Source organism: Mirounga angustirostris, unplaced genomic scaffold, assembly GCF_029215605.1.
Source record: "Mirounga angustirostris isolate CCGP_5_RB_7025 unplaced genomic scaffold, mMirAng1.0.hap1 SCAF_17, whole genome shotgun sequence".
NCBI classification, from domain to species: domain Eukaryota; kingdom Metazoa; phylum Chordata; class Mammalia; order Carnivora; family Phocidae; genus Mirounga; species Mirounga angustirostris.
In genome coordinates, this window is record NW_026991725.1 from 40,414,930 (window position 1) to 40,440,149 (window position 25,220).

At 51.9% G+C, this 25,220-nt stretch overlaps 1 long non-coding RNA gene and 1 other non-coding gene across 3 annotated transcripts; both read left to right on the forward strand.

The window, feature by feature from the left end:
- The first annotated feature begins 1,725 nt into the window (after window positions 1–1,725).
- LOC123853723 (uncharacterized) lies at window positions 1,726–24,216 on the forward strand. 2 transcript variants are annotated; one of them, XR_006793191.3, is made up of 3 exons: window positions 1,926–2,412; window positions 22,981–23,215; window positions 23,529–24,216. It is a non-coding gene; the product is annotated as an uncharacterized LOC123853723 (long non-coding RNA). The 2 variants fall into 2 exon arrangements; XR_006793190.3 differs by lacking the exons at window positions 22,981–23,215; window positions 23,529–24,216 and adding an exon at window positions 4,334–4,543 and having other exon boundaries at window positions 1,726–2,412.
- LOC123854817 (small Cajal body-specific RNA 16) lies at window positions 2,449–2,635 on the forward strand. Its single transcript, XR_006793375.1, has one exon. It is a non-coding gene; the product is annotated as a small Cajal body-specific RNA 16 (non-coding RNA).
- Window positions 24,217–25,220: the final 1,004 nt, after the last annotated feature.

The following is a 25,220-nucleotide window of genomic DNA, read 5'->3' on the forward strand; positions in this document are numbered from 1 at the left end:
GGCACACAGGGGCGCCCCACCTCCCACTGGCTCCTTTCACAGAGCAAATCTGCTCTCAGCCTCCAGAACATGTTTTCAGCCTGAGAAGAGCTGCAAAGCCAGGGCAGGATGCCCACCTCCTCAGAAAGGGGGTGTGCGGGGGAGGGGGGTGTCAGGTTCAAAGGCAAACAATACCCATGACTCCCTGGGCCCCAAAGGGAAGTATCCTAAGGTGGGTACAGAAGACCGCTCTTGTCTGCTGAACCCCGGGCTTGCTCCAGTCCCTTGGCCTCTGAGCAAGGACACCGAGAGCCACTCAGACTGGTGACAGGGCTTAGCCAGGTCCTCCTTGGCCTCTCTGAGCCACTAGACTGAAGAGCAATAGAGTCCTCATTAAGATGAGCGGGAGGCACTCCGCGAACTACTAGGCAGCACTCCAATCCCAGGCATTGTTTCTACCCCTCCATCGGACTCTTGTAAGATGTGCCACCACGGGCGAAGAGGTTGTTTGTTACACATCAAAGTGATGGTGGGTCTCGCAAATCAGTGAATCCCTGCCAATCTGCAGAGTTCCTGTTACAGGTATAATAAATGTGCCCGGCATTCGGAGGGGACATTTTGAAAAGAAAGACACAGAGAAGCGCATCTGCCATTTCCCCAAGGATTGCTTCCTGAGCACCAGCTGTCACCTGGCCCTTTCATCCTTGAGCCTCCAAACACCATGCACAGCACCGGAGGCAGACACCAGAGTCCCCGCCCCTGTCCCTCCAGCAACAGGAGCACCTAGTTAAAAGGCTGTACTTTGCAAACTCCCTTGTAGCCAAATGTGACAAATCAAGGTGTCTGCAGGGCTGACTCTTGCTGGAGGCTCCAGGGAGAAGACTTTCCTTGCTCTTTCCAGCTTCTAGAGGGCACTGCATTCCTTGGCTCATGGCCCCCTTTCCCCACCTTCAAGTTCAGCAGCTTCCAGGGTCCAGTCTCCTCTCTGTCTCTCACTCTCCTGCTTCCGTCTTACAAGGACCCTTGTGATGACATTGGGCCCACCTGGACAATCCAGGACAATCTCCCCATCCCAGGGTTCCTAGCTTCATCTCATCTGCAAAGTCCCTTCTGCCCTGTGAGGTGACACATTCACAGGGTCCAGGGACTAGGGCATGCACAGCAATGGGAGCAACTGTGCTTTTCATCCCAGACCCACTACACCACTGTCCCTCTGGCCTCACCCATGCAGATGACTTCCTTTGGGAACTGTCCACTCTGTGCCGCTCCTCACCCCACCCACCCTACACCAGCTAGAGAGGAGAGGACGGAGGGGAGCTGGAGTTCCAGAGGCCTGACCCCATCCGTGTGGGGTTCCTGAGCCCCTGCAGCTGCTCCATCCCTGGACACATCGGGTACATGAACGAACAAGTCCACTTTTTAATGTAAGTCGGGTTGGGTTTCCATCACCTTTACCTGCGAGCCCGCCGCAGCCCCGGGGCTGCGGTCAGAGGGGGCTCCGCCCTCGGAAGGCCGGCACTGGGCACTGAGGACCGAGGAGCCTGGGGGGGCCAGGCCCCAGCTCTGCCTAGGAGATTCGGGAGACATGCAGCCCCTGCCCTGGCTGCTCAGGCCATCTCTGCTGGGGAGGCCGGAAAGAAAGCAGAGGGCAGGCAGGGCAGCCCGAGCAATCACCATCTGCCCCGAGTGGGGCATTTGGCACTTCCGCAGTCCTCGTGAGTGGAACATAAAGGCCCTGCCTGTTAGCGTGGGATGTTATTCAGTCACAAACAGAAATGAAGCACCGATACATGCCAAAACTCGGATTAGCGTCGAAAAGAGGTGCCCCATCGCCGCGGACTAGCCCCCGCCGGCTGCGGCCCCTTTAAGACGCCCTCGGAGGACCCAGTTTCAAAGCCCAGGGCGACCCTCTGGCTGCCGCCTCGATGGTGCGCCGTCATTTCCGGCCGGAAGTGCGTGTGCAGAGCGGCTTCGGCGCAGGGGGCGGGGAGTGAGGAGAGGCGCGTGGTTCTTCGTGTCTGAGAGCGGGGGGCTCCTCGCTTCGGACTGGTGGTCGACCCCGGCTTGCGGGGTGACGCGGGGGTCTCCGCTGTCACCGGCTCCAGCCTCAGCAGCAGGGCCCCGGACAGGGGAGGCGGAGGGGGCCTGGGCCGAACTCAGGCTCCGACGCCGGGGCGGGGCTGCGGCAGGTGCGGCTGCTGCCCGACGAGCCTGGGCGGCCGGGCGGCCGGGGCCGGCGCGAGGGTCTGGGGAGCGCGTAGATGGCGGATGAGACTCCTCTGCCCGGAGCACGTTGTGTGACTCTTTCCCCAGGGTTTCCTCAGGAATCGAGAACTGTCCAGCCCTCGGCGATTAGAAGCGGGCAGGCAGCGGTTGGCCATTTCCTCCCGGTCGGTGAGAGCGCTCAGAGCGCGCTCAGTTTGGGGGGTCCAGGTACGTCAGGCACCGAGACGCAGACTCTTAAGGCCGATGGTCTGGGGAAAGGCTCCTGTGTTGCTGAACCTGCCCGGCTGTGGGTGCAGCCTTGTACCAGGCAGCCCGACCCTGACCTAGAGTAAATTCCCGGGAGCAGTTTTTCCTGGGGTTTGAATTTGCAGTAACAGGTGTGAACATTCTAGCAGCAGTTTGATGATCATGTATGATACTGCAAACAGGACCCGCGCTGAAAAGGAAACCCTCAGTTAGTACCGGGGAGCAGTGGCTTCCGAAAACCTGGAAACAGTTGACCTCATAAATATCGATTGATACTTGGGCCGTGCACCGTGCTGAATGCTAGTGGGTGCAGAGGTGAACAGGACAGCCCAGGCCCTTGTTCTCAGGGAGCTAAAGCCCCTTGAGGAGATGAGATCAAATGATTGCATTAAAGAGGGTGTAATTCAAGCTGAGGCTGAAACTCTGAAGGAAAGCACATTCCTGTTAGCAACATTGCGGGGAGCGTGATGGAGGCTTTCCTGAGGATGGGATCCTTGAGCTGGACTCTGAAGGATGAGTGGGAGTTCTGTGGAAGGCCAGGGGGGTGGCTTGTGCTAAAGGTCCAGCGACCTAGCAAGTGTGGCCAGTGGAGGACTTGGAAGAAGACCATTGTAACCCAAAAAGCAAGGGGTGAAGTTGAAAAGGTGGAGAAGGGCCAGACGGCACAGGCACAGGACCTGTGGCTCACGCAAGCATTTTGGTCTTCCCTAAGAATGCAGGGGTCATTCTGGGTTTTAAACAAGAGGACGATGTGCTGAAATCTGTAATTTCAAGACAACAGTATGTACAGAACAGTGCCTTCCAGTGGAACTCCCAGCAGTGTTGGAAATTGTCTATATCTGCACTGTTTGTTAGCGTTCCACAGTCCACACGTGGCTGTTGAGCACTTGGCAGTGTGGCTGGTGCTACGGAGGAAGTGGATTTTTCATTTTACTTTAAATGTAAATAACCACGTGTGGCCGGTGGCCACCGTGTTGGAGAGCACAGGCCTAGTGTGTATTGGAGGCCCAGGAGCACCTTTATTGGAATCACGCCACCCGGAGACTCTTACACTCTTGCACCTCATCCCCTCCCAGGTAAAGGCTGAGAGGAAGTCTGCTTTTTGAGAACCCTCCCATTTTCTGAGGAGTTCACACATAGCAGTGCCTTTATGTTGTTGGCTGGAGGGCAGCCTGCTCCTGGTGAAGTGGCTCCCTCCCGTCATCAGCACACGGATGGAAGATGGAAGAGCGCCTGCCGTGGTCAGAGCATGCTCTCTGTGCTGGGGAGGGGGACGGAGGGGAAGGAAAAGCAGTCGCTGGTGTTAAGGTGGGCGGGGGGGTGCTTAGAATCTAGAGAGGTGGGCATCGTAAGTGCTATGGAGCCACAGGAAGGGACATACTCAGTAGGACCTAATGGAATGTGACCCCCCTGAGGACATAAAGGCTGTTTCCAGCTGGTGACACGTGGCAAAGGGCAGGAGGGGTGGAAATGCCTGAGGGTGTGGGCAGCTCGTGAGTTGGGGCCAAACTGGAGAACCATGTGGCTGGAAGCAGGGAAGAAGATGTAGGAATACACAGGCTGGTGTGGGGTTTCAGGGCTAGCTTCATTGTGGCTTCCGTGCAGGCAGGTTTCTGAGGAAGGCCCCAGGCGGTGTGCGGATTACAGCCCGGGGCGGCGGGGTAGGTAGGAGATCACTGTGGTTGCCTCCACGGAGAAGGTGGCCAGTCCTCCATGGAGTCTGCGGACCTGGAAGGAGGAGGGGCTGATAGAGGTGGGGTCACTGCAGGGCACCTTCCATGTTGTATTCTGGGTGGTAGTTACTAGATCTTGGAGGGTATTTTATGTTGCTAACAGACTTGCTAAGGTAGAGTGAAAACATAAAGGTGTACTTTCTTTGCAGGTGAGTTCACGGGAAGATCTGCGTGCGGGATGAATGCGTGCTGGTTTCTTTTCTGCCTGGTTCCGTGTACCCGAAGTGTAATTGTTGGGGGCTTGGAACTTTCCGGGTTTCTTTGGTTTCATTTACTCAACCATGTAACTTCTGAATGCTGACCTGCTTAAGACCCTGTTTTGTATGGATATAAATAAAAGGGGTCCGTCCCCAAGGAGACTTTTTCATGCACTTCATGGTTTCCGTCCCCAGGGACCTGTGTGCGGTGAGTCACCTCTGCTGCTGAGATGTGTGGTTGGCAGCACGGTTCCCAGCTGACGAGACTGAGCCGCTGGCGCTTCTCTGTAGGGAGTGTGAGCAGTGGGGGCACGTGGAGGGAGGTGACCATTGTCTCTGCGATCTAAGAGGAAGAGGGTGGCTGGTGTCGTTCAGGGTGGTGTTCACCTTGTGCAGACTTCCCTTTGAATAGAATTTCCCGGAAAGTGGCTGCTGGCCTCAGAACTGGTTGCCAGTAGCTGCCGGGCACTGCCCACCTCTGCTTCCTCACCTGGGTCTCTAGCCCCATGCGGGGGCTGTCCAGAGAATTCTCCCAGGCCTTCCTATCTTTTGAATGTTCGCCGCGTATTGATGTGAGAAAAGGAAAAACCACATCAGTGGTGGTTCCTCTATTTCACGCTGTCTTCGTGTGACAGGGTATGACACTTATGTTTTTACATGGCCTAAAAAGGTTATCCGGATCTTCAGACCTAGTCGTGCCACACCCAGGGTTCCTGCCTGACCTCCTTGCTTGTGTCTGTGTTTTTCACATACTTAGTGAATCTCTTGACTTAACATCCTCTGGCCCAACCCTCCTCTTGTCCAGCTCAACTCCCAGGAGAGTCTGGCCCTCGAGTGCCTGCAGAGCCAAGAATGTAACTTCAAACCTTGCCAGGGAGGCTGTTGGTGGGCTTTGTAACAGACCCATAGTCCGAGAGACTGCCGCTGTGGAGGGCGGGCATGGCCACCCCAGGAGACGGTGGCTCACGTGTCAGCCCTGAAGGGCAGACGTACCCACACTGTCTGCACCCGAGGGGTTAGCGTGGGGCTTTCACATCCCAGCTCCACCCCTGGCCTGCTGGGTGACCTCAGGCAGGCCACTTCCCTATTTCTTAGGAAAACGGGGACCATGATGACGGTGACTCCCAAAGGTGGGCGCTTGTGAGGAGTCAGCAAATCATGTGACATGCTCGGGAGCACTTCAGACCCGTGAGCTGGCTGCTGCCCATTCTTGGATTTTTAGGGCACTTCATGGTGTCTCTGGCTGCGAGTTTCCAGGACGCTGCCGTGTGGCGGGTCCTGGGGTACAAGGTGCTGTCGGCCACAGGAGGGTCCTGCCTGCTACCGGGAGCTGAGGTGGGTTTGCTATAGGCTCTTGGCTTTTTCACTCTGTCCCATGTTCACGTTTGGGCCTCTCATGAGAGCACGTAAGTCTCAGTGTGGGCCCTGCCCTCTATGTGCTTGTCTTTAGAGAAAGTGTAATCATTGCCCAAATTAACATGTTGTGTCCGGATACGGATACTGGGGGAAATTGTACGTATTGGTATTTCTGGAAGAAACAGGTTGGAGCCTGTTCAGGGCTTTGTTCTCTGCGGTGTTTCTCTTGAGTGTAAACGTCCATCTGGGCACAGCGGCTGTGGGCAGGGCCTTGTCTGGCCTTGGTGTGTGTCAAGGAGCAGCGGTGGGGCTCTGTGTCTGCAGACTTCGCTCAGTGAGTTGATTCAGCCTTTGGTTCGATAGATTAACCAGAAGCATTAGCTCCTGGGCCCCCCTGAGCAGGAACATCGTGTTTCTAGCACGGAACATGATGACATGGGAGTGCTTCATATTGATAGAGTCGTTTGTGATGTGCAGGTACCTCTTTCTCATTCTCATTTGGCATTGGCGTCAATGGAGGAGGGTGCCTGGGTGTCCCCGGTGCATCCACACGGCTCGGTCTGAGACCTCTCAGGGTGGGAGAGCCTGCCGAGAATGGGAAGGATGGATGGGGAGAGACTGCTCTGATGCTGAGGGGGGCGTGGGCTGAGATCCTGCAGTCTTCCCTGGCAGCCCCTATCCCCTCCAGATGCTGCTCCAATGTGGGTGCTTAACCTTGAACCTCTGCCCCTTTCCTCTGGGGCCGCACCCCAAGACAACAGCCTCCATCCATCCTGCACCCTGATGCAGTGTGCTGGGTGCTGTCAGTGACGGGAGGGAAGCCCAGAACCCACAGGAAGGGCTCGGGATTGCATTCGGCTGAGGCCATACCTGAGAATATTCCCCAGCTGTCTCCTCAGTCATTCGGTTCCAGCTGGCCTGGGCGCGGCGATGGTGTGCTTGCTCCCCCGAAAGAACATGTATCTAAAATAGACTGCGATATGACGTGGATGGGCTTCAGCATTTGTGGGTTTTGTTCCTCTGGATTATGTAAGAGAGGGTTGAGGTAGGCAGGAGCCCAGTATTTTCAAAGAGCTGGGCCTTTTTTTTTTTATTTGCGAGAGAGAGAGAGAGAGAGAGAGAGTACACGAGAGGGGGGAGGGTTAGAGGGAGAAGCAGGCTCCTCGCCGAGCAGGGAGCCCGATGCGGGACTCGATCCAGGGACTCCAGGATCATGACCCGAGCCGAAGGCAGTCGCTCAACCAACTGAGCCACCCAGGCGCCCTGGGCCTGTTAATAATAGCAGTGGATAGTGAAATGCACAGTCTGTAAGAAGTAATTTTTTTAATGTTAAAAATGGCCGTGGAGGGCGCCTGAGTGGCTCAGTCATTAAGCGTCTGCCTTCGGCTCAGGTCATGATCCCAGGGTCCTGGGATCGAGTCCCACATCGGGCTCCCTGCTCGGCAGGAAGCCTGCTTCTCCCTCTCCCACTCCCCCTGCTTGTGTTCCTGCTCTCGCTGTCTCTCCCTCTGTCAAATAAATAAATAAAATCTTAAAAAAAAAAAAATGGCCGTGGAACACAAAAGGCCTGTTGCTGAAAACAGAATGAAATTCGAACTAAAACAGTTACAGCACGGCACGGTTTTGAACTTCTCCCTTTGTCCACTAGAGGACGCAATCCTGATGAGCCACCCTGCTCTCGTTTGTAACTTGGTCCAGTTTTAGTTTTTTAATTTAGCCAAGCCTTTATTTCACCAGAAAGTTCTGCAGAAGGTTAATCTGAAGGGTTGGGCTCCTTGTTAGGACTCTGTCAGGAGGTCCCTGTTGCACACAGTTCCTGGGAAGTGTTCATCGTGTTGTGGACGAGCTGAACCCCACCCAGGTAGAGGACACTGCACTTGAGGAGAAGAGCATGTTCTAATGCAACTTGCCGTCCACACTCCCCGGATAAGTTGTTCTAGTCGGCATGAGAGATTTTCTTCGGTAAGGACTTCTGTGCAACACATACCAGTACTTGAGGTCCCAGACAGTGTGTTAAAGGTTTAGAAGCATCTCTCGGGAGAACGTCACTCATACTTGCTGTTGAAAGGTACACACCAACACGGAACAAGATCTGTACAGAGCCGGTGTGGTTTAGACTGCCGATTGTCGTCCATTCTAAAGGTGCTGTTGAATCGGAAAGAGTTAGGATCTCAAAGTGTCGTTTTAGGTAGAGTACTAAGGGAACCTCGTTGACCGCTCTCTGATGAATTAAACATGCTGAATTGAGGGGCGCCTGGGTGGCTCAGTCGTTAAGCATCTGCCTTCGGCTCAGGTCATGATCCCGGGGTCCTGGGATCGAGCCCCGCATTGGGCTCCCTGCTCGGCGGGAAGCCTGCTTCTCCCTCTCCCACTCCCCCTGCTTGTGTTCCCTCTCTCGCTGTGTCTCTCCCTGTCAAATAGATAAAATCTTAAAAAGAAAACAAAAAAAAACCATGCTGAATTAAGCACTGACCGCGGGCTGTGTTAGACTGGGCAGGGGAGCCAGGCACGGGCAACTCCCCGCCCCCGGAGAGCTCCCATTCCAGAAGTCATGAGACAAGGGGAGAAGTGTGGGCTGTGCTCTGGAGGAAAGGAAAACAGGGCTGGGTTGGAGCGGGGTGTGAGTTTCAGGTAGGGTGGTCAGGAAAGGACCCACATCGTAAGGGAAGAGAGGAAGTCACTCAAAAGTCTGGAAGCGCATCCAAGGCAGGGGGAGCGGCGAAGGTGAGTGAACAAGGCGACTTTCTGAGGAGAGTTGGAGGCGCCTAGGCGCCTGGTCTTGCAGAGCCTCGTGGGAAGTCTGACTTTTACTCCCAAGTAGGAGTCAGTAGCTCATATTTTTCTCTCCTCTTTTAAGGACCGTTTCCCCCTGCTAACAGAGTATTGGCATTAGAAGTATTTCCTGTTCTTGCGCTACAGATTTGCCCGTTGAGGGGATCCCTGATCTATGCAGAGGGACTGTGCGACTGTGGGAGGCTCCCTCTCGGTTCTGTTGAACCGTAACCCTGGTGTTCCCCAGGGAACCAACCTGGGAACAGACATTCGGATATAAGTTCCTGGGACAGCCCGGTGCCTTTCACCTTGTAGATGAAGCCAGAGACCGCGCAGACGACCCTTGTCAGCGTGGCAAGGACCCTGGGCCCCGGGCACGCACGCGCGCCTCCGTCGTGGAACTCACCCGTCGTCTGTTTTCTAGCCTGTTGCCACCTCGTAGGAACCGTGTACTTCTTGTTTTTTGCAACAAAGAGTAGATCTGTGTCATTTAAATTACTACCAAGAAGACAACAAAAAGGACATTCCCCTCTGAGCTTCACAGGGTCGAGGCCTGTTTAGGTTTTACGTGGTCACACATAATGACTGTGTTTAAAACGACTCTTCGTGCCGATATTTTTTTCAGATCAGTTATGCAACTGCAGCAGAAAACTAGTTCTTTTCTTGCAAGTGTAATTAAAAACGGAGCCGAGTGAGCCCGGGGGGAGGTCACGTGTCTGGGGCCTGGCAGCTGTGCGGTTCTGTCCCGGTTATGCAACGCTGCTTTCGACCTTCGGCCACCAACAGCAAAACCTTCAGATTATCGTATGGAATTGAAGTAAGGCTCTTACTTTCCTTGAACAACACATTCTTTGTTAAAACCAGACTTGGGCTTTTAATACTGACTTCCATTAGAGGCTCCGTAAGCCATGTTCCATCCCTGCGGCTGTCCCCGTGGAACACATTTCCTAAAGTCAAACTCCCGACTTTCGTGCCCCTTTGAAACTTTGACTCGGTTGTCATCCATCCCGGAGACGTATGGGCAAAGCTCCTATAAACCCCCTTAACTCCTGTGCCATCTCTGTTCCCAATCACCGCACCCCTTTGAAAGTTAATGGAGGAGATAGGAAATATTAAGTCTAAATGAAATAAAGGGGTTACTTCTTCCAGTTGCTTTTTACATATGTGTAAGCACTGCTTAGTGTTTGTTTTCATTTTTAATTTCTTTCCTAAAGTAACAATGCACAAGTTTTTGTTTGTTTTTAGAGAGGTGGGGAAGGGGCAGAGAGAATCCTAAGCAGGGTCCGTGCCCAGCGTGGAGCCCAGTGCGGGGCTCGATCTCACAACCCTGAGGTCGTGACCTGAGCTGAAACCAAGAGTCGGATGCTTAACCGACTGCCCCATCCAGGTGCCCCAACAATGCACAAGTTTTAGAGCTCAGAGGATTAAAAGGCTGGTACTGAACAGCAGCTCCCTGTACCCCGCTTGCCAGGGGCCTGCCCTCGACAACCATTTCACATTGCTCTGTCTTCCAAGTGCGCTCATCTCCCCACTTCCGACTATCATGTATGTGCTGTTCCTTTTTTTTTTTTTTTTAAGATTTTATTTATTTATTTGACAGAAAGATGGCGAGAGCAGGAACACAAGCAGGGGGAGTGGGAGAGGGAGAAGCAGGCCTCCCGCTGAGCAGGCAGCCCGATGCGGGGCTCCATCCCAGGACCCTGGGATCATGACCTGAGCTGAAGGCAGACACTTAACGACTGAGCCACCCAGGCGCCCCTGTGCTTTTCCTTTTGACTCTTCATTTTAAGGCTTGCCTGTCGACTTCCTTTGTGGTGGATTCAGGCTGAGCACTCAGACCCCCTCCGCTTCCCCTTCCGCATCCTCCAGTACAATCATCCTGTGTGAATTCTGTTCGGATCAGCATTCCGTGTTGTCCTGCAGGTACAGTGCTTACCTGCCCCCCGGCCTCGCCTTGCAAGACCCTTTTCATTTCCTTCTTGTTCTTCCCTAGTTGTCTTGCTCTTTCTTTGGTGGAGCTTTCTTTGGTCGCTAATTCTTGTTCCCACATGGCCCGTAGCTTCTCGGCCCAACTTTACACAAGGTCAACCACATTACCTCTAACTTTGTACAGGGTCAACCACATGACGTCATGTATCCATTCCACTTGTTTCTTAGATGTGTGAAAGAAGCCTTTTCAGACAATGCAGTTAGGAGAATGTTATGGTTTTGTTACAATCACGTGCAAGGGAGAGGCCCCACTAGACCAATTCAGAAGTTCAGATTTCATTAGGAATTTTATATTTTACAGGAAAATATAAAGGTTGGATTATTCTCAGGGCAAATACAAAAAGAATCCTGGCTGAAGACCTGACAGTTGGGTGGGTAGGTAACTGGTTTCCCAGGAAGTTCCTTATAAATTATGTCAAGGGGATGCCAATCTTCCCAGAAGGAGGCTATGATTTTAATCAGGCAGAAAAAGGCTCTGTCCCAAGCTAGGTTTAGACCAATTTTTTTTTTTTTAATTTGATTTTTAAGTAATCTCTACACCCAATGTAGGGCTCAAACTCAGAACCCCAAGGTCAAGAGTTGCACACTCCACCAACTGAGCCAGCCAGGTGCCCCTAGATCAGTGTTTTATACCCTCTCTTTGACCTAGACATCATATCTGACTTGCTTAAGAATGCATCTTGTTGCATTTTGGTTCTAAGAACATAAAGGGAAGTGTCTAGTTCAGTGCTTCCCAAACAACCTGCGCACAAATCCCCTGATTTGTCAAATGCAGATTCTGGTGCAGTGGGGCTGAGGTGGGGCCTGGGACTCTGCATTTCTCACCAGTTCCCTGGTGCTGCTGGTCCGGGGACCACACTTTGAGGAGTAAGGGAGGGCATTTTTGGTTGCTTGGTGCATCTCCCATTGATGGTAGACTTGGATGTAGGTTTAATTTGTCTGACACATGCCCAGTTGTGATTACTAGCAGTATCTATACATATTTATGAGCCAGTTTCCTGTATTAAGGAAGAATTTCCTGACACAGCATGTAGTGGTCATGATTTCTTACAGTCTGTGCACCAAGGCCTCTCTCATACGTAAGCTGGATTCAGTGAGGCCTGTTCCATAGATAGGTACAGCAAGAGGCAATGATGAACATCTCTACTGTTGGTCTAATAAAACTAAAGTCACATGAAAGATAATTTAAAAACCTCCCAGCTGTCAAAAGTCAGAGCTGGATTAAAGTGGTAAAAACAGATTTTATTCAGAACTATTGCAATAAAGGAAAAGAGACCTCAGTATAGAATGGGTTCAGTTCCAAATGGAGCAGGGACAGGGAGCAGGAGCGGGGCAACGAATGGAAAATCACTAAGAGGAAATGTCGAGGGTAAGGGGGCTTCTGGCTAAACTGACCTAGCGGATTCTGGCTGAAGGCCGGCCAGGGTGTCCAGTATCACCCCAGGGCCAGTGAAGGATGAGGAACCTGATCAGACATCCAGGAAGGCAAGGGGTGGGGGCGGGTTCTGATGAAACTGACTTAGCTGGGTTCTTGCTAAAACTAGATTTTATAAGGAAGTGCGCAGACAGGCCTAGGAGATGGTCCAGGAGTCTAACATAGAATCTTTTTCCTAATCTAACCTTGATTAGTCCTTCTGAGGTTAGTTTGAATGTTCTCTAAACTTTGAGAGGAAAGGAATGTTGTATAATCGAGAGAGAATAGTAAGCAAAATTTATGACACGTCCAGTAGGTGCCAAAAATTTGCAAATCTGATCTCCTTGAATCTCTTATGTGGGGGGAGTGGGCTCATTGAGGGCCAGTGACTGCCTAGGGTCACAGGCTAGTGTCCACTTTCTCATTCACAAATGTGGGTCACACACTTGGACACCATGCTAGGCACTGGGGATACAGGGGGAACAAGACCATCACCACAGCCCTGGAGCAGGCTTTCTAGTTTAGGAACAACCCCTCCCAAAAAAACAAAACAAACCATCACATAGAACAAAGAAGAGGCCTTTGGGGAAGGTCCCTGCTTTGAGTGTGTTGGGGCTCCTACTTTGGCTTGGAGGAGAGGGAAGGCCTCACTGGTGGTGTCTGCACTGAAAGCTGAATCACAAGAAGCAGTGGGCCAGGAATGAAGAGGGAAGGGCATTCCAGGTGGCAGGAACAGCAAGTGCAAAGGCCACACGGCAGGAGTCAACTAGCAGTGGGCCAGGGACCTGAACCTGCTGCTGCCTGACTCCAAAGTCAGTGGTCTCCCCACTGAGGCCTCTGCCATTTTGCTGCCCAGTGTCAAATAAAGAAACAGATCCAGACTTAGGAAACAGACCATCTTGTTAAGGATGATTGTGGGGGTGGGGGGCCACCCCACCAGGGAGGATACTCTGACCAGGGATCTGCCCTGGAAGAGTTTGGCAAAAAGGAAACTTCCTTCGTGGGAGGAGTGGTGTGGGGGAGGGGGCGGAAGGGTGGCTGCTTGAGGGAGTTGGCCAGAGGTGTTAGCTGAGGTCACCCTGTGAGGCTGCGGGGGTGGAAGAGGTTTCCTTCTGCCCTTTGCGGTTCTTCGGCTGGGCTGATAATTAAATTGACATGAGACATTAATGGGAGAAAAACGGAAGTTTAATAACATGCATACCTCCTATATACATGGCAGGAAAAACAGTTACTCCCCCAAATGGCCAAAGCCATCACCTTAAATACCACCTCCAGCTAAAGACATAGGAGATGTTGGGGTGGGGGGGTCAGTTGTGGAGGTGATCGGGAAAAGCGCCAAGAACAAGGTGAGGGTGTTGTTAGGGTTTAAGTTCACACCTCCACTGATGAGTTTCCAGAGACCTCAGGAGACACCCCCACACATGGAGACTTCCCTCAGAACGAAATGTCTCTTACTAAAGGGCAAGAGCTCCTCCTGTGACTGCAGTATCTTAAAAATAACCAGTTTAAGATAATATGCCAAAGAGACACATTTGGGGGTCTGTTCTCCCCTTCATAGCCATTTTGACTCGTGTCAACACACGTTCTCTGAGCAGAGGCTGGGCCCACAGGCCACGTGAGGCAGACACGTGCCTGTGGACTGGCGCCTCCTTCCAGTGGAAGTGCTTCAAGTTGCTGCTCAAGGAGTGAACACAGCCGAGTGCTTTCACGAGCGCCCCATGCCTTTTGGTGAGCGTCATCCATGTTTGGTTTTATTTAGCAATCAGTAACGGCAGGAGATAGATGGGAAGCCTAGCAGCGGATGCTCAGATTCAGCAACTTGTTCAAGGTCTCGCACCTGATTCTGGAGCAGAAACCAAGATTTGACCTTCATATATGAGTTGGCAGAGTCCATCACAGTTTGCAAAAAGTTTGACATTGATAGATGGGCCTTGTCCACAGCCACCTCCTGGCAGCGATCAAACGGTGCCGTAATGCCTCGTGACGTCCCCCTACTCTTCCCAGCTAAGGAACCAGGTGCGTCATCAGTGAATTGTCCTCCTTCCTTACAGGGTATGATTAGATATGTCTAATCCAGAGGTGATGCCAGAAGTGCCACATTTGGGAACTCGACTTCCCACGGGAAAAGTGTGAGCCCCGTGTGGCAGCCATATGGGTGGTTCTGTCACTTGCGGCGGGCCAGGCACACCAGCGAGGTCTGGGAATCTCAGGCAAGGAGGGGCAGCCATACACCCAGCTGCTGTCGGTGGTCCTCGTTCCTTGGTCTCAGAGAACACGGGTGATTAAAGCAGCTGGAAAAAGAAGAATTCCAGGACATTCCTGGTATTCCGGAGTCTGGCTTCAGTAATCCTGTACTGCGTGAAAGGACAAATACAAACAAAAAGTTGGAGGTCTCGTTCTCCCTGTTGAAAACCAGGGAAGAGTGACGGGTGTGGTGATCATTTTGCAATATATACAAATATTGAATCATGGTGCTGGACACCTGAAACTCATGTAATGTTATATGCCAATTATATCTCAATTAAAAAAAAAGGATCTGAGACCCTGTAAAAATAAGCCATTGTTTAAAAGTACAGAAACAACGGAAGAGCCTCCCCCGCCCTCTCTCCCTTTGCTCTCCGCCTTTCTTTCTCTGCCCTTCTCACAAGTATGCTAATCTGTTTTGTGGCTAAATTAGTCTCTGGCCCATCTCACAACTCGGGAATGTCTTCCCTAGGACCAGAGAGCCTCCCCTTTGAAATATGAGAAGGATAAGGCTGTCAGTGTCCTGGGAAGGGACAGCCCCACTCCACTGTCACCTGACTAATTGCAAACCTACATGAGGACCCATTGTCTTACTGCAGCTGCTTAGCTCTTTCACAGATCGAGTTTTCTGTGTTTTGGTTCCTTCAGTGGGTTTCGTGGGGTGCTCCTCACGTTGTGGTTGAACGCTTAACATTGCTTTCTTTTACCTTTGTGGAGAGCTTTGTTATCCAGGGCTGTTGACCAAACTTCAGTCAGGCTCCTAGACCATCTCCTAGGCCCGTCCATGCACTTCCTTATAAAATCCAGTTTTAGCAAGAACCCTGCTACGTCAGCTTCACCAGAAGCCCTCTCTGCTTCCCGGATGTCTGACCGGGTTCATCATCCTCCACCGGCCCCCGGGTGATGCCTGACACCCTGGCTGGCCTTCAGCGAGAATCCCACTAGGTCAGTTTAGCCAGAAGCCCCCTTACCCTCTACGTTTCCTCTTAGTGATTTTCCATTCACTGCTCCGCTCCCGTGCTCCCTGGCTATAAATTCCTGCCTGTCCCCGCTGCACTCGGAGTCGAGCCCAATCTCTCTCCCCCACTGTAAATCCCAGCGCATGGTCCCTACACCCATCAGCCCATCGTGAGGGTCCTGGATGGAGCTGCCTCACCATCCTTAACAAGTGTCCTTGCATGTTTTTTTCTTTACTAGTAGGAGAGAGGTGTGAACTTCTCTACCCTCTTAGGTGCTTTGTTTGGAGGCCTGCAAATTAAACTGACAAAGACAGTTTAGCAAGAAAAAGGGAGATTTGTAGTGGAGTTCACAGAAACATGTGCCTAGAGGAAACTTAAGAATTGAGGGCTCATCTACCATCTTAAGAAGGGGAGGGGAGAGGAGAATGACACGTGCAGGAAGGTAAGACTTTTAGAAAAGGTGAGTGAGCCTTTAGAATAGGTGGTAGATGTGATAGTTCCATGACAAGGCTGATTTCTCGTCTGGATGTAGACTGCTCTCCTCTGCTGATAGGAGTCCATCTTCTCGGCTTGCGATCCCAGCCTGGGAAGGGCATTTATGACACTTGAATTCTTTTTTTAAAGATTCTATTTATTTGTTTGAGAGAGGGAGAAACAGATTCCCCGCTGAGCAGGGAGCACAACATGGGGCTCCATCCCAGGACCCTGAGATCATGACCTGAGCCGAAGGCAGACACTTGGCCTTCTGAGCCACCCAGGCGCCCTGACACTTGAACACTCAGGAGGCTCTGCGTTTAGGCAGATAAGGGAGTTCAGAAAATCAAACAGTACCCCCCAAAAAACCACCAAAAAAACAAAAAAAAACCCCTCTTATTCTGGGCCCGTTCACTGGCTTTCTTCTTACCTAATTTCGTTGGGAGTCAAAGGAATTCTCCACTTCCCTCCTCCCAAGTGAGGGCAAGTTGAAATTACTCAGAGTCTGCTCTAGAGTCAGACGAAGCCCCCCGGCCTCCAGTCCCTGGAGCTTCCCCCTGCTGTGCCCTCACCTCACCCCGCAGCTAACTTCCCGTGAACACCTGCACCCGCCCACCCTGTCCACGGCGCTCCGGGAGCAGGCGTCCGCCTGTCAGCTACGGGCGCTCATTAATGCCCCCTGGGCTGTGATTTACCAGGAAGGAGTCCCTTCTGTCCTGGAGAAAACCAGCTGCCCACGGTGGAGCCTCCGTGCCTTCAGATTCTGGGGTAGTGGTGAGGAGTCTTCGTTCGGCCCAGCACCCTGTAGACCCCCAGGGGACAGAACAAGCAGAAAGTGGCTTCCACCTCAGGACCCCTTACCCCTCGAGGGGCCGGGCCTGGCGCTTCACCTTCATCTCATTTACTACACCTTCGACAACAGGTTTCTGAGGCCGAATGGTTCTTTTCTTTACCTTCTAGGTAGAGGGACGGGGGCAGAGGGACGGCCATTGCCAGAGGCCCACGGCTGGGCCATGCCTGACCCCCACAGTGCCAGGCAGTGAAGAGTCTCACTTGGCTGCTTTTAAGCTAATGAAATAGAAATAATTACAAGTATGAGAAATACAAAATATCTATTATGTACTTCCATTCTCGGTTAGACTCCGTTAATGAGGACGTGGGAGGGGGAGAGGACGAGAACGCGGGAAGCCTGCAGGGCAGCCCAGAAGTCCCTGTCGCGACGCACACAGCGGGCACCCCAGCCCGGGGGGCCCGTCAGCACTGAGCACCGTGAGAGGGGCTCTTCCTGACCTTCTGGCAACAATGGCACACAGACTTCTCTTATAGAAGGTCCTAGAAGTCCTTTTTAGGGTGCCTGAGTGGCCCAGTCGGTTGGGCATCTGCCTTCGGCTCAGGTTGTGATCTCGGGGTCCTGGGATTGAGCCCCACATCGGGCTCCCTGCTCAGCGGGGAGTCTGCTTCTCCCTCTCCCTCTGCTGCTCCCCACCCCCACTAGTTCTCGCTCTCTCAAATAAATAAAATCTTTTAAAAAGATAGAAGTCCTTTTATTTTAATATTCATTAATTTATTTCAGAGAGAGAGAGAGGGGAGGGGCAGAGGGAGAGGGAGAGAATCCCAAGCAGACCCCTCACTGAGGGCTCAATGCTGCAACCCTGAGGCCATGACCTGAGCTGAAACCAAGAGTCAGATGCAACCAACTGAGCCACCCAGGCACCCCGAGTTCTAGAAGTTCTAAAGGTTCTACACAAGCGAATGGTGGAGTGGTTTTGGAACTTGACTGTATTGGAGCGTTTGAGCTCTGTCAGCAACCCCTGAACGTCCCCATGACAAGGGGCCTTTGCTGATGGGTTCCATTCCACAGTGTCTGAAGGGGACAATTTAGGGTTGAGATTTATGTCATTGTTTTTAGCCCCCTGGCCCCACACCCTTCCACACGTCCTCCCACTTCTGCAGTTTTCCTCCAGCCCGTTGGCTCAGCATGCAGTGGGATCTGGTGGTGACACAGCCTGCATGGCCCAGCTGTCCCTGCACCCTCAGCCCAAGTCCCCGACTGCCCAGTCGAGGTGTCAGCACAGCCTGAGGCCTGCAACCGGGTCACCTGTGCATCTTGGACACAGGCAGGGAGGGCGGCCTGGTGCCAGGCGGCTCTCGCTCTTCCCCCCGGGACATGATGGGGGCCGGAGGGAGGGGACCCCGGTTTTATAGATTATTGTGTGCACCGTGGCATCTCCTATACCAAATGAGTTGTCATCCCAGTTCTGGTTAGAACTGTGGTCATCCCAAGAAAAAAATTCTGTGACACTGTCACAAAGGCTGTTTGAGCAGAGTTTTTAACAGCTTCCCTCTGAAGGAGAAAGACCTAAAACTTACTATTCAAAGCTATACTTTCCATTTACTTTCTGTGGCGTTTACGCTCTATGTCCCGCACTAGAAGTCGGTACCGCTTCACATACTGTACAAGGACCAAATCACCTGCAAGTCCTCGGCAGCTACCCGCTTCCCGCACTCAGTCTCACCACCCAGTAGCCCACCGTTACCCGCTACGTTCACTGAAGGCATGAAATGCTCATCTCCCAATGTGCACATTTTTTGAAAGTGGTATCATACTTCATCATGATTTGTCAGCTTGCAAACATTTTCCTTGGAATATGCCGGGCTCCCCTGTGCTTCCTAATTCCGTACTTTGCAGGCAAACACAATAGGTGGAACCGATGGCAGGCAAACTGCTTTGGTTTTAACTTTTGTCCAGTTACCCAGAAGAGAGGTGTGGACTTGTTTACTTGGTTTGCATTCAGGAACATTCTTTGTCTTCCAGAGCACCCATGAGAAAAGTTCCGGTCTTGGAACACGAAGCTCTGCACCGTGATTTACCCCCTGGAGTAATTAGATTGACTGACCGAGCTCTGGGAGGAAAGGCCTCCTGGGTTGCCCGGCTGCAGGGACAGGCAATAGCCTGAGAGAACAATTGTTTCGGCGGGGGACAGTCTCCTTCCTATCAGTTCCAGAAGGGGAAGTGGCTGGACCTGCCCCTTGCTCTGGCCTGGGCGGGCGCGGGGCGGGGGGGGGGGCGGGGGGGGTGTGTGTGTGATAACCCAGCGCGAGGACCCGGCCCTGTGAGTATGTCGATTTTGACCACTGGCAGGCCCGCCTCTGTGACTCAGAGAAGCCTGATGTGTCTCAGATACTTTGATCTCAAAATTAATCAGAAATTGGAAGCAACCAGAGACAGAAAGGGGCGATCCAGTAAGCAGATTGTGGGAGGGCTGTACAGTTGGAAAGGAGCTCCTGGTATTGTGGTGAGTGAGGACAAAGGTTTCCGAGAACTGTGGGATCCCATTGACACGAAGTCCCAAATCAGACAAAAGTCACTCTGCGGTGACAAGAGGTCAGAAAACCGGTTATTCTGGGGAGGGAGGGCGCTTGCGGGACCTGATCCTTATCTTTACCTTCTCAGGACAGTTCATCAGTGTGTGCAAACGTGAAAACACGCCTCGAGTTTGGGCTCTTGGCTGTGTGTGAAGGATCGCTGCATAGAAAAGGAAGCATACTGTGTGCAAATGGTGTGATTTCATCTGTGAAGGTCATGGACAGGAACCCTAGGCTGTGGTGTAGAAGAAGAGGTTCCCTCTGGGACGTGGGCGACCGGGAAGAGGGTGAGGGGCCCCTGGGGGGTGGTCATGGGAGAGCTCTTGGCTGGGGCCGTGGTCACACAGGTGCATCTCTTTGAGATATCCACCCATTTGCTGAGGATCTGTCATTTTGCTTGAATGCTATACTTCAATAAAAGATTACTTAAAAATATGATGTACAGTATGGTCCTGTTTTCTCCATTGAAAACATATGTGCAGGGGCCCCTGGGTACCTTAGCTGGTTAAGCTTCAGACTCTTGGTTTTGGTTCAGGTCATGATCTCAGGGTTGTGGGATTGAGCCCTGTGTTGAGCTCCTAATGGTGAATGTTCAAAAAGAATAATTAAAAGCACTTAAGGGGCATCTGGGCGCCTCAGTCGGTTGGGTGTTTGCCTTGGGCTCGGGTCATGATCTAAGGGTCCTGGGAATGAACCCCAGGTCAGGCTCCCTGCTTAGTGGGGAGTCTGCTTTTCCCTTTGCCCCTCCCCCTGTCCATGCTCTCTCTCTCTCTCACTCTCTTTCTCTCAAATAAATAAATAAATCTTAAAAACAAAAATAAAAACCACTTAAGCCTTGAGTGGACCACCACCTGTTGTCACTCCCCTTGGAAACTCCCATGCTCTTTCCAGGCCTGTAGAACAATCTTCTTCTTATCCAGAAAAACAGATTTTTCTGCTTAAAATTTTGATCCAACTTTATTTTTTTCAGAAGATTTTATTTATTTATTTGACAGAGAGAGTGAGAGAGAGAACACAAGCAGGCGGAGTGGGAGAGGGAGAAGCAGGCTCCCCCCTGAGCAGGGAGCCCGATGCAGGGCTCAATCCCCAGACCCTGGGACCATGACCGGAGCCAGAGGCAGATGCCCAACGACTGAACCACCCAGGCGCCCCTTGATCCAACTTTAAAGTGCAAACGTTGAAATAAAAGGATGCTTCACAATGGATTTTTTTTAAATAGGTGAAACAAACAAATTACAATCCCTAGGTGTTCCTTCTCCCGCGTGTCCGAGATGGGGCAGCGCTGCCCCTCCTCACAGGACCTCAGAGTGCACAGCGACCACGGGTTTCTTCCGCCTCAACCCCCTGTCTTCCCTGCCACACACCTGCTCTTGGGTACCTCCTGGGTCACAGGCTGAACGCACCCAAAACGCACCTGCAGCAACAGACAGGATAAAGAAATAGTTAGGAGCAGATACCAGCCAGGGGGAGTCTGTCTCTCTGCTCACCTGCCTGGAATCCCGCCAGGCTGAGGGTATCACTGTCTTGGGGACAAACCACAGTTCCAAAGTGAAGATCCTGAAGGCCTCCGTGCTTCCCGTGAGTGCGACGCAGTTCAGCACGAGACAGTGGTTCTTACCGTCCCCACCTTATGCCTTAGCTGCTCCTGACTGCGCTGTGAACACAACCTCTTATCCTAACGCACAGGCCCGGAATACTCCCCAGGGTGGGAAGAAGGTGCCAATGTCTGTGTTCCATCCCTGCCTTAAGTGGAACCTTTTTTTTTTTTTTTTTTGAGATTTTATTTATGTGTTTGACAGAGAGCGCACAAGCAGGGGGAGTGGCAGGCAGTGGGAGAGGGAGAAGCAGGCTCCCCACTGAGCAGGGAGCCCGATGCGGGGCTCGATCCCAGGACCCTGGGACCATGATCTGAGCCGAAGGCAGACGCCCAGTGGACTGACCCGCCCAGGCGTCCCATGTGGGACCTTCTTTACAAAACCGTGTGGCCCACCTGGATGTCTGTGATAAATGACATTATCGTAGAGGTCCTGGGAGCCGCTCCCCTCCACCCCACCTCCGGATTCAGGAGTCAGGCACAAATTCAAACCATTAAGTAAGTCCCAGTGGGCTCGCATTTTCTGGAGCCCCACAGCCATAAACCGCGGCAACAAAGCTCTTCCCAGTTCCTAACTTCAGAGTTGTTTTCTTGTTTTGTCTGTAAGTGTTCACTCCAGAAAACTATCCCCTTCTGGCTCTTTCCTGGGTCTGATGTCCACCAGCTACCAATAAACTGCTAAATGCAATTGTGGGTTTTTCACATGGGGAATGTTGGGCAGAGCATTTCTGTGGTTGTATTATCTGCCTAAAGCCCCAAGCCCTCTGGGTTCACCTTTGGCAGCTAAGTTTGGGCAGGGGAGGTTTCTTCCAGGACCCCACCTGTTTCAGACCCTTTTGGGAACCAGACCCTCGTTCTCTGCTCTGTGTACGGTGTATGGGTGGGAACGGTTCTTGGGGTCTTCACTCGGTGGATGCTGCCCACCTCCCCAAAAGAGGGACGTTGTGAGTTCTGACTACCCTCTGAGTTGTTGCCACCAAAGCAGCGTGTTCTCTTGCTTTTCAAAACCCAGAAAACAAGTCACTGTTTCCTAAATGAAAAGGAGCAAAATTAGCACTGGGAGAGGTCGTGGGAGATGTTTTCCAAGTATCTGAGAGTGCTTGGCAGAATAAAGCAGGAGCACTTATATGTAAAATCCTCTCCATCAGGGCCTGTTTTGAAGTCAGTTCATTGTGCTGGAAAGGAAACTGAAAGAAAGAAATGAAAGAGTTTGACTCTTAAGTCTTTATAAACCCTACAAAAATTCACAGAGCTGTAAAGATGCAAAAGAGCCCATTGGGGGGGGGGCGTGCTGCTGGAGGGGATTGGTGGGCTTGAGGGATTGCCCCCCAAGGCAGAATCTCCTGAGAACTTGAGTAATAGTATGAGCAAAACCCAACCCAGAATCTGGAGGAAGGGGGAATGAATTCTGACCTTTGTGTCTGGGTGTTTCGTGGGGGAACTGAGCCATGCAGGACGGGGCGGGATTTTGTAGAGCAGATCTGGGGACAAAAGCCCTACCAGGCGGGAGAGGTTCAAATTTCCAGAGGGGGCAACAGGGAGGGAGGCACAGGGCGGTGCGTCCTCAAGCAGCAAGCAGCATGATGGCCTCGGCACTTGGGGCAGAGGTAAACGAAATCTGGTATTTTTATCGCTGTTTCTGTATTGTGCTTTACAAGTCTGAGATCTAACATGAACATAAATTTGCTACAAGGTTAGGGGTTTTTTTGTTTGAAATTCAAAGAGACATTTTTATCAGCGACTGCATGTTCGAACAACCGTGGAATGCTTCGACTGAGGAATTCACTCCTCTTCATGGACAGTGTGGGTGTGAGTGGGGGTGAGGCTGTGGGTAGGGGGAGTTTTGGGACCGTGATTTCAGGCTGACACCCCATCTTTACAAAATTAAATGTTTAGCATCCTTTTCATGCCATAATTGGCGATCTCTGGGTCTGTTGAGCACCACCTACCCCTCTGTTTCCAGCTTCTCTCTCTTCTTTGCAGTAAATGCTAGTGAACTAATCTGTGCGCAAAGACACTTTTTGGGGGCATGCAGAAACCAGCAACATCTTTGCAAAAGATTGGTATTTTTAAAAGCCCTAATAAGCTCTTCTCATCAGCTGAATGAATGTTTTGACAGCCTAGTGGTGATCGATGTGTTCTACAGCTTTTAGACAGAGCTGCTGAATTGTAGAGTAACTTCACAGATCAAACCCTAGATGAGAATGTTCTCCATAGAGCTGGCCTGTCCCCAGTGACTGCTCAGGAAAACCCATCCCCTGGGTTTGGCCCAGGCCATCTCCTGTGGGAAGAAACATTGTAGGGCTGAGGGGTTAGACAGGCCTTCATTACCATGGAGCTGGAGGCAAAGGGTTAAGTTTGGGGGTGTCAGATCTTTGAGACTCCCTGAAGACCCCTGCCCAGCCCCTCCCTCTTATTCCTATCTCCCTAGGTGAGAATCTACATAGAATGGTGGAATCGGCCTTGATAGGACCAGAAGACCAGTCACTGCACCAGCCTGGCGCTGACATTCTCTGGAACCTACGACCAGAAGGCCTGAGGCTTGGAGGCCAAAGAGCAAGACCAGCATTTCATCTTGGTCAGCTGCAGGGTCAACTGGATGGCAGGGATAATGCGATGTTTCCAATCTGGGCGTACAGAGAAGGCCAACAGGGCACCTGGCTTAGGTAGGGCTCCCCAGTGCCTTGGGAGCTGGGGTGTGTGGCTGCTTAGAGCCATAATGGGTGGACGCATCAGACAGCTCTTTGGAAGGGTTTGGAAAAGCTGCTCCTTTCTTCAACCTAATGCCTCTGACCCAGGCAGGCTCTCAAGGGGGGTCCGTCCCTACAGAGAGGTCTTGTCTCCCTCTTTGTCAACGACAATTACAAATCAATGATTTAAAAATTTACCGTCCAACCAGGTCACTTCTGAGAGTGACTAGGGGGCATTATGAATAACTACCTTGAGTCAACAGGCATACACGGACATTGTCTCCAACAGGGTCGTCCATCACCCTAATTAGAAGGGAAGAAGAAGGGAAGGAATGTGAATGAGGCCCATTCGTCTCCACCCATGTCAGGCTGTCCTTTGAGCCCCACACATTCCAAGTGACAATGGACACTTCTCTGTTACGGAAGACAATCCCAGGCGCCACTAGGTCCAAAGGTAACAAAAGACAGGGTATTTCCAGCTGCTGTTCCAGAAATGGCATTTAACCTAAGGAGAGCCCTGGCCCCAGCCAGAGCAGGTCATCTTTGCTAAGTCAAGGTTATACTTGTGCAGCCTCGGGAGCCTGACTGTTCTAACGTGTGTGCAGGCACGCGTGGGGCGGCGCGTCTAGATGCCGCGGTCCCTGCTTCCTGCCATCATCATTGCCTTTGTCATAGCACGCAGGGAACACAGGCTTTGACGGGCAAGGTAATCCCAGGCGGTTTAGAACAGGGAAGAAATAACTAGTACCTTCCAGTAACCATCCCATCCCCTTCAATAAGAGGAAGGCAGCCCTGGTAGTGCCGTCTTCCCCCGCGGAGTCTCAAGAGCTAGATGAACATGCAGGAAAATGAGCCTCTGCTTGCAGCGTTGGAGGAAGGAAAAGAGAGTCTAGAAGATCACTTGGCCACCTCTCCTTGGGGGTTATGAGTAAATTGCAGGCTTCTGTCCTACCCTGGAATAAACAGCTTCCTTTTTTTGTTGTTGTTTTTTTAAGATTATTTGTTTATCGAGAGAGAGAGAGAGAGAGAGAGAGTGTGTGTGTGTGTGTGTGTGTGTGCAAGAGTCGGGGAGGGGCAGAGGGAGAGAGAATCTTAAGCAGACTCTATGCCAAGTGCGGAGCCCGATCTCACAACCCCAAGATCATGACCTGAGCTGAAATCAAGAGTCAGATGCTCAACCGACTGAGCCACTTAGGCGCCCCAAACAGCTGCTTCTTTCAGGAGGTGAAACGATGAGGCTCATGTCAGTGCATTAGCGGGAGGAAAAGCTCGCAACAGAGCCCGTACCCTGTGGGAGAGCAGACTGGGCTGTTGGCAGGGATGCCAGCTCCCTGGCAGGACAGGAAGCAGCCCTTCTTTTATCCACCTGCAGAATGAAGGAGTATTTGATGAAATCATTCATGCTGAGTGATTGGAATATCATCTACAAGTGCAGGTCATTAACGACATCATCCGTAAGAAGAGGGCCAGTCTGGCTTGTCCTGAGGGACCCTTCCCCGGTAGTGGTTCATCCTTCTGCTATGTGTGTGATCCCTGGATGACATCAGCCAACTGTGCTCACACCTGCTGGGCCCCCTTGCTCCGGTGCAAAGGCAGGATTATTAGACAAATTCGAGGCTGCACAGACACGTTCTGATCCCATGCCAGAGAAGAGGCCTTAGAAAAAACAGGAACAGTTTCAGGAACGTGACTGTGGGGACTTTTCCCAGGCCTCACTGACCCTCGGGCTACATTTGCCCCTTACTGACAATATTTTCTTTTATTACACCAAAAACAATTTCAGCTCATTTGTTACCCTGCCTGAGAGTTCATCAACTGGAGATTAGAATAGACAAGCACAGGGAGGGGGAAGTCTCCCTAGACTCCCTTAGGGTCCCTGGCTAGGTCTGAAAATGAAACTGACAAAGACAGTCACAGGAGAAAAACATACACGATTATTTAATAGACATTTTCTGGGACATGGGAGCTGTCATAAGGAAGT